The sequence below is a fragment of the Ornithodoros turicata genome, chromosome 2, assembly GCF_037126465.1.
Source record: "Ornithodoros turicata isolate Travis chromosome 2, ASM3712646v1, whole genome shotgun sequence".
NCBI lineage: Eukaryota > Metazoa > Arthropoda > Arachnida > Ixodida > Argasidae > Ornithodoros > Ornithodoros turicata.
This window is the reverse complement of record NC_088202.1, coordinates 28,401,972-28,411,345: the sequence shown is the minus strand read 5'-3', so window position 1 is coordinate 28,411,345 and position 9,374 is coordinate 28,401,972.

Here is a 9,374-nt window from a genome sequence, read left to right as displayed (position 1 = left end):
CAACGGTATTAGGCTTAATGACCCAGGACAGATTCCGCCTTCCGGAGGTAAGGTAAGATTTGATTGGCGGAAGTATGGAAAAACGTAATCAATGACGCACCCACAATAACAACGGCGCGTTAAATAGCGACTCCGGAACGCATGAGGCGCGCTCCTTTGTACTAAACGGAATATCTCCTTTTGCGGAGCGTGGCGCTCCCGCTCTCGTACCCACAAGTCGGGGTGTTCCTCGCGCTCTCCACCCTCCTCTCCCGTTGGACCCACTTGCACATTAATTAGTCTTTGTAAGACTGCAGACGTTATTTAGTCTGCACAGACGGAGCGGAAGACAGCTCTACACGAAAAGAACATTCACTGACTCCCAGAGGCCCAGAGGGGCTTTGCACACATAGCGCGCACGCACCGCTCTCTTAGCTGAAGGACCCGTTTAGCAGGGGCTCGGAGCGAGAGGGACAGAGTGGACTGAGCGCGCTCTGCAGAGCCGCTACTTACCGCGCCGCAAGAAAAGGAACATTACGCTTTTCTATCTCTGAAAGACACAGTAGCATGCATCGCCCGTAGTCTGGAAAGAAAGCATTTCCGTGACTTGATCCAGCGACCGATACAAGACAGCTTTAGGAGACCGTTGATAACGTTACTTGCGTTGAACAGTATCAAGCGGAACCAATCAGTGAATACAATTCTGAGTCACACACGACTGCGATTGGCTCCGATGGTCACGGTAACCTTACCAACGGTTTCTTAAAATCAGTGTTTTACATATCGCCGTTACAGAAATCGATACTATTTCGTTATCGGAGTGCGCATCGCGATACTTTCTTAAGTCGGTAGCGGAAAAGTATTTCCGTTACAAATTTATGGTAACGCGATCGCTGTATCGTTACCGATACCGATACTTTTTAGTGCCCCACCCTTTCTTCGCCGACCATATTTCTCAGTCTTATTCATTGTCAATGGTCCGCCTAGCCCTCGACAAGAAGCCTTGTGGACACGCCTACGTGTTTCGTAACCAGAGTTATGGAATTATAACAAACACGTGTTGACCATTTTTCTTTGAAACTGAAAGAAATAACCACGCTGTGCTCAACAAAAGAGTTGAGGCCAACGAAAAGCCTTTGACAGTGCGCTCTGGATTCCACTGCTAAACTGCCATGTCGCACTGAGTCACTCTCACAATACTGTGACATTGTTAACTTCGGATATGATTCCTTGGTGATTGGGCTCCATGGTAGGGTTGCCACCTTTCGTAGTGAAAAATACCAGCTGCGGGAGAGGAGTTGGAATAGAGGGAAAGGAGGAAATGTTCGCGAAAAAGGGAAAGTGGGTGAGGGGTTGAGAGTATACAGAGAGAGAGAGAAAGAAAAAACGAGCGTACTCACTCAAGACAACAATGATAATAATAATGAATAACTAAGAAAACGACTGGTAGTTGGGCCTGTGCTCCAGATTTATTCAAGCTGTAGTGGAATGTTGAAAGGAAAACCCCGTAAAAGCCCCTATGAAAGGTGTTGAGCCACAAATACCGGCGAAAGGCTGCCAGTATCACCTTACTACCGACAACCGGCAGAGCCAGCAAATAACCGGCCGTGCCGGTATAATACCGGCCTGGTGGCCACCCTACTCCATAGTAGTGTGGGCCTGACACTAACGTAATTGTCACACTGGCCTGTGTCAGCTGACGGGGAAACTACGGCTTGCAAGAATGGCAGACGACGATTTCAAGAACCAGCTATTCATAAAAGTCAAGCATAACGTTTCTGAGCTAGATATCAAATATGCTGTCTTTTCACTGCAAAACTGTTCACGTAAGCGATATTTCTATGTTGCGTCATCTCCGTACTTCAGACAAAAGTATCGCCCAAAGTATCGCGTTACTTTTGTTTAGTAACGGTAGCGGTACTTCGTTACTTTCAAAAAGAAGTATCGATATCGGTATTTCGATACTTTTTATTCAAGTAACGAGTATCGGTATCGCGATACCATAATTCGGTAACGGGTACAACACTGGTTAAAATTGACTACTATTTCAACAGAGACGAGATTCGGCCCCTGCAACGGTCATTGCGGCGTGCATCGAGTGCGTCGTGCGGGTCTTGTTTCAGGTGGTTCGCGCTTAAAGTATAAGGTGAAATAAACTGAACAAATATGTAAAAATGAGTGAAGTTTGATAAGCCCAGTGGGAAGGATAATTAAAAAAAACGGGTCCCAATAATGAGATCCCCTCGCTCAATCGAAGCGCACCTTTAGCATTTGTTTCTCATCCTTATTATTGATTTATAATAACACAATATCATAGCTCGGCATTTCGGGACGCGAAACTCACAGCCATAATCATCTCATACGGCGCTCAGTCGCGCTACGAATTCATGCGAAGGCCGACGTGGCGCCTGTTGTTAGTTGGTCTTAGCGCATCGTACGGGGTCACCTTAGCGTACATAAGAGGTAGCGTTGGTGGTTCTGCGCACGAGCAAGAAAGAAGCAGAGCTTTGCGCATTGCGCAGAACCACACACGATATCCCTCACGTACGCAAAGGCGGCAGCGTACAACGCACTAAAACTCTATATTAGTGAGTTCTAGTATATCGTACGCGGTCGCCTTCGCGTACGTAAAGGATCGCGCTGTGATCCTGCGCAAACGATAGGGCTGGTGGTGTTGCCCACACGTAAAACTTAGATAGCTTCGCACGGTGTGTAGATCCAGCACGCTATCGCTTACGCACGTTATCACCTTTGCGTACGTAACCGATAGCGTTGTTGGTTCTGAGCACGTGCAAAACATAAGGAGAGCTTTGCGCATTGCACAGAACCACCACGCTATCCCTTACGTACGCAAAGGGGATAGTGTACGAGGCACTAAAACTCTCATTATCTCGTACCCGTAAAGAAAAGGCTTGCCCTTGCGCGCGATACTGCCACCGAATTAGCCCAGAATTGCTAACGACCACACCACTGGACGGACCTCACACAAATAAATCCCGCTGATTGCACACTCACAATCACGACGCCGTGGAGCGAGCTCACGCCACACATTACAGTTGTAGTATAGAGAGTTCCCTAACGTACGGAACGTTAACGCGGAATCCGTACATCAAAGGGATAACGATAGCGTTTCAGCAGAGCGTCAGGCAACGTTACGAACGGAACGGTGAGAACTGTGTTGCCACCCAATGGTGCTAACATGGATTACCGTCCCAGAGTTGTCGAGGCATCTCTCTTTGAACAAATTACCTAATATACCTACATTACCGTGCTCTGTTTTTCTTTATTCCCGTTTTAAAAGGGATATGTTGTTCCTTAGACAACGACAACCCATGGCGGTCAGTCCATCGCTATGAACCTGCATTTCAAGTTTAACAGCAAAGAGGGTAATAGACGCGAACGAAACCGGCACCGTGAATACCGAAACTCACGCGAGTCTGACGTCACGACGACAGGCGTTTCAGAAATCGGGCTTGCGACTACCAACAGAAGTGGCAGGAACTCAGCTGATGTCAGATGTTGCTGAGCACGTGTGTTCGAGAGTTTATATCTCGCTGTGTACGACGTGTACAATTTTTTTTTGTAGTACATCAGTGCAGTGTACAGTGTGTGTGCATGACGTAATGAAACACATCTATCTATACATCTATATATCCATATATCTATAAGTGTCACGATGACTTTGTCATAATGTCAGTGCCTTTAATCATATGCTCCTATCTGGCTCCAACGAACTACCGTCTTCGTGTCCTGGTCGTAGAGATGTGAAAAGACAAACATAACCTAAAAACTGAATAAACTGGGCCATAGGTGCCCTTCCAGAACACACTCCAGCAATTTCTACTTTAAAGAAAGGGCAAGAATTTTCCCACCGCAGCAAATTGGTGAAGCGCGCACAGGAGAACGGGCGGTTTGCAACTTCCTGTCAACGTGACGTAAGGGAAGTTGCAATGTCACGTGGATTTGCGCTTCCGGTCCGAAGTTGAGCTGGAGTCGCATAGCGTCATCGCGATTTCAACGTACAAATGAGCGGTTGTTCAGCGCTTAACTGCACGAATTCTGCGGAAAAAGGATACAGAATGCATCGTGTTCCCTGGGAGGCTGCGCCTTTGGAAAACTGTCATCAGCGTAAAAGAAACGTAAACTAAGGGGTGTAGCCGCTCGTCACCAAATGCCGTGCTATGTACTTACCATGTGGAATTGTGCGTGGCTGTGGTAACATTATAAACTCATAATGTGAAAATAATTTTATTAAAGTCACAAGTTCGTTCGAAACTAAGAGGAAACGACTATATATGCTTAGTCCAGAAGATTGCTGCGTAAAATACTGCCTGTAGAGTTTGGCTGTACCATACATGAAGTGTTGCTTGTTACCTTCGTTATTTGATATGTGAAATTGACCACGTTGTAACGGAACATTTCGCTCAGCAAAAGATCGCGATTTCATGGTGCGCGCCTAAAGGAACCGAAACATGCACGAAGTACGAAGAAAGGGGAAGTCAACGAAGAGGTTAGGCCGCTGCAGGACACGAACACACATCTTCTAGATTACAGGTCCAAGGCTCTACCAACTGAGCTAAGCTAACACGCCTCCCCAATTACTTCCAAGGGGGCGTCATCTGAAGGGGCAAACTACAACTACTCACTCACTCATTCCAGGTTCACTCTGACATGTGTTCTCACTCACACATGCATATGACGGAGTGACACAAGCGGCATCTGTGGAACACGATGCAAATTGAAGAATTCCAGAAGATGTGGGTTGGAGTCCTGCAGCTGGCTCACCTTTACAGTGACTTCCTTCTTTCTTCGTTCACTGTTCTTAGGCACGTGGGGCTTTGTGTGTTCCAATGTGAGCTGGTCAGCTGGTCAATCATAGAGAGGCTGGACGGGTCTGCGGGTAGTATCGTGGTTAAGGAATACGTGAGTGGCTGTGGAGAGCGAAGGATGTCCCAAGACAGTTCAGGAGGGTGCGTGGCGCGTAGGCAGCGGTCCGAATAGTGCGCATTTGTCTTGCAGACGATTGGCAAAGTGTAGAGGGCCTGGTGCAGGTTGCTCTGTGGTGGCGGGATCGAAACATTGACCTTGTAGATGAAAGGGTGCAACATAGAAGAGGTCTGCGGGAGACGCGGGAAAATCGCGTTTCGTGGCAGCCCGGATATCGGCAGGGTCGAGTCATTGGAGGCGCGCAGCACATTCTTCAGTGTGCGGTAGAACCGTTCCTTGATGCCGTTGGCGCTGGTATGTTACGCGGTGGTTAAGTTGGCGGGCACCGAGGAAACGGCAAATGTCAGCAAGAAGGCGAGATGTGAACGGTCTACCCTGGTCGGTGGATATGACGCCGGGTCACCAAATTCCGCAACCCGGGTATTGGGCGAGGTAACTCTGACGGTTTCGGCCGTTATGTCCTTAATGGCCACCGCCGGCGCGTGTAGCGATCGATGCAGGTGAAGTTGTAGGACTTGCCTGCTGAAGGCGGAGGAGGGTCAACTTCAAGTTCAGGTGGACGTAGCGAAAACCTGCGTCGAGGGAAGGAGAAGGCACGGAAGGCGATGTCGTGTGCCGCTGGATCTTTTCCCGCTGGCCAAACAACACCGCGCGCACTGGCGAAGAGTCGAGAGAACTGTCGAAAGAGTGTGAGGAGGCCAGGGTGCCGGCATCATGCCCTGTGCTTGTGCAAGCGCAGAGTGGTTAGGCGCAGAGGCACGTGTAATGGCAGCAGTCGATGCGCGGAAAAGGATGTCTGCAACAACATTGTCACTCCATGGGATATGTCTTATATCGGTCGTGAATTCAGCTATGAAGCCGAGGTGGCGTAACTATCGAGCGGCATATATGTCTTCAATGTGGAGGAGATGGCATATGGCAGGAGCTCGTGGTCGATGTAGACAGTAAATTCATGCTCCTCAAGGATGTGGCGGAAGTTCTTAATGACGAGGTGGACTTCCAGGGGCTCTCGTCCGAAGGTGCTGTAATGAGTTTCTGGGGGTTTCAAAGACTGGGAGAAGAATCTCAGAGGCTGTAACTCACTATCGTGCTTGATGCCATTTTCGGATCTCCCAATAATCTGAACTCCTGCCCCTCTCTCTAAAATTGCTTGGCCTATGGCTAAATCGAGCCCACGAATGCCTGCCCGCAAAGCTCTTTTGGCAATTTTGGACTCAATGGGACATTATTTTCTTCCCCACGCCACAAGCAGCTATGTGGTAGAGTATTGTCCCAGGCAATGACTCTCCCTGTCCATCTCAAAATAAAGTTGATGAACAGCATCTGCAACTTCTGCGAGGTGGTTTAAACCACCCTTATAACTACATGTTACGTGTAACCTAGGAATGCTGGTATGTGGGTGGAGTGGCTAGCTTACCACAGTACCACAAATAGGAACACAAATGGCTGATAAAACTGCTACAGAATCTGGGCCAAGACGATGAGCACTTGGAATCATCACAGTTTTTATTACCATGCAGAGGAAGATAGAGTAGAGTACCCTCAAATTTTGTAGTCCTTTTTCTGAGTTAGTTGTAATTTTGCTGCAGCTACATAGGCAGCAGTTAAAATGCTACTCACAATTGGCAAAACTTCTCAAACTCAATTCTTTTTATAAACTTTGGTTTTTGATGTGATGAATGTTTCGGTGACTTCCATAGGACCGGTTTCATAAACTCTGGTTAACTGAACGAAGATCAAGGGTTGCCAATTCTTGAACTTAACAAACACTTCTTTTTTTCCATCGGTGATGTGGAGAATATTTCAGTATTAATAACTCCTTTAGTGAAGCAGATAGTTTAATGACCGTTCATCTTAGTTCAGATGCTGAAAAGGTTGGTAAAATTGGGTCATAATGTTGCCTTTGTGTTCTGGTGCTGTGCAATGGTTTTTCAAGGGATTCAAACTACAAAAAAGGTTAATTCTAAAAAATTTCTTGGCATACCTACCTATACATACATGTCCCGGACAGCACGTCAGAAACTCAACAGAATATAAATGTTATCATGACGTTGGTAGACAGACTGATACCGAAACAAATCAGAAGGAGAGGGCTGGATTCCACGAATGGGCACTTGCTCGCTGCCTCCTCTTGAAAGGAAAGTAGGACCGAAAGTCGCGTGCTCTTTCAGAGACCACCGTAATCCCCTCAAGACCGTGCCTTTTAGACGCGAACTCGTACCCCCTAGCTTTGAGCGTAGCTTAGCTGTACCAAATTGATGGCACTGTTGAACAGTATGATGTCATTTGTTTTTATGATGAACAGTATGATGTCATTTGTACCGTTTCCAAACCGTTTCCAAGGCACTTTGTACAAGGGTTTTGTATGCCAGCAGTGTACTGTCTGCGAAAGGTAGTTTTCGTGTCCACTTCAAGAAGACAATTTTTTAAAGAGGCTTAGAGGATGCGTAACTAATGTGTGATTTCCACTAAATATCAGAAGAGAGGTGCACACCTAAACACCTGCAACCCTCAACTCAATTAGTTGTAGGATCAAAATTACATGGGAATATATTGAGGTTTGTCTTGTTCACAAAAGATATCATTGCACAGTCTGCAAAGTCCATCGGTAGTTGCCATGGCCTACATCAATCATAAACACTGCAAACCACTCATTGATCATAGTCAGTTCGCAGTAAAAAAAAAAAAGAAAAAGGAGAGATGCCTTTGTGGCTGTCTCCTGCGAAAAGCGACACTCTGCTTTTCCATTTTGAGAAGCTACTATTTGTTCTTACGCAAGAAAAATGTTGCTTCAGCTCATTCATATCCCATCTGTATGACGCTATAGCACACTTTGAACAAATTTTGCATTCAACTGTTCTGCCCAGTTCTACAGATTAGTGGCAGTCGCTGCTTCATAACAGCTTTGTTAACATTTATGATTGTTTTCACATAACTGAAGTCATCTGGAAAGTGAACAAATCTCATCATTTCAAGGGCATACCCTCTCCTATAGCGTGTTCAGAATCTGCTGGCATGTGTTTTCTGTAGATCTTATAGCATCAGTTGACCATATTGGTTCAGATCATGTCAGAATGCGACGTAATAGCTTTTGGAAACAATTTATTATGATCTCGTGTGCCCTTCAACCACAACAGAAAAAAAGCCCACAGTCTTTTTTTCCGTGGAAATAGGTGTTTTTGCTGCATTAACAGAAGGTGGCTCAAATTAATAGTACCTCCTTGTGGCCTGGGTGAAGCATGCCTCACTGTGCTTTATGTCCAGTAATTTCTTCTCAAACCGTATCTCTTTGGCAGTGAGCCACAACGTATGCAGTCATCGAGCTTTCTTTCACCCGGAAGAACAGCTTACAGCTCTGCAGGCATCAGAATATCTGCACGCAGTAGGGGGCTGTAATCTAGCCCTATAGGTGCCAACGTTTTAAATGGTACTGCGAACACAGTCATAGTACCCTTTATCGCGGCACAAAGCAATTATGTCAAAGTCATGCTTGTGGAGGCAAAGCCATGTTTGCCAAAGCCAAAGAGGCAAAGTGATGCTTAATGAGGGTTTTATTATGCCCTGCTGCTCAGTGTATGGCTTCTGTTTTTAGCTGGAACAAACCAATAAAAAAATTCAAAGGAAAGAAATATGCCACCTTCAGTTGCCATCGACCAAGCAAACTAAGTCAATAAAGGTGGCTGTTATTGACTCTGCTGTGTGATTGGGTTCATGTTAATTCACCTGTTTGGATCTGTTAGTACCAGCTAGCTTCCTTATAGTGTAACATATATGTGACCGCATGGAGGACAAAGAGGAGGATTTATCTAGTCTGGCGTAGAGATTTCACACTGGCATAGCTGCTCAAAAAGAAAATGTGGGCCATACATCACATAAGACACAAATACCGGTATATTTTCAGCAACCACTGGTTAATTTGTAGTAGGTTCGGTGCATATAGCGTGTCCATGGACTGATTTTTTTTATTCTTGGAGAAATCATATTTCTGCAGTTATAAGGGATGACAACATGTTCTACATCCGAAGAGGATGTACTAATTAGGTCTCGTTTAATTATTAGAAATAGAAGGGCGGTGCAAATGCAACGTCGGTTTCCCTATGTGCCGCTATAGTTTTCAAAAGTATGCTCGTGACCATTTAGTGCGAGCGAGGACATGGCCCCGAAATAATGGTACTCTGAGAGTAAGTCTCGGAGCGTTCTTTTTGCCTTTTCACTTGAACGCGAGGAAGAAACAACGCTGCAGAACTGCAAGGCGCAGGATGCAAGTTTTATAGCGATTTCATATTTCAGCACAAAATATATAAGCTGTAAAATAGGTGCAAGGGTACCATACAATGAAATAGCTGGTATCGTAAATTTTAGACTTCTTCTTGGTGTGGGTGCTTAGCATAAAGAGTGACCTGCTAATAAACGTACTTGAGGATTTCTGAATGTGAAGATCATAGGAG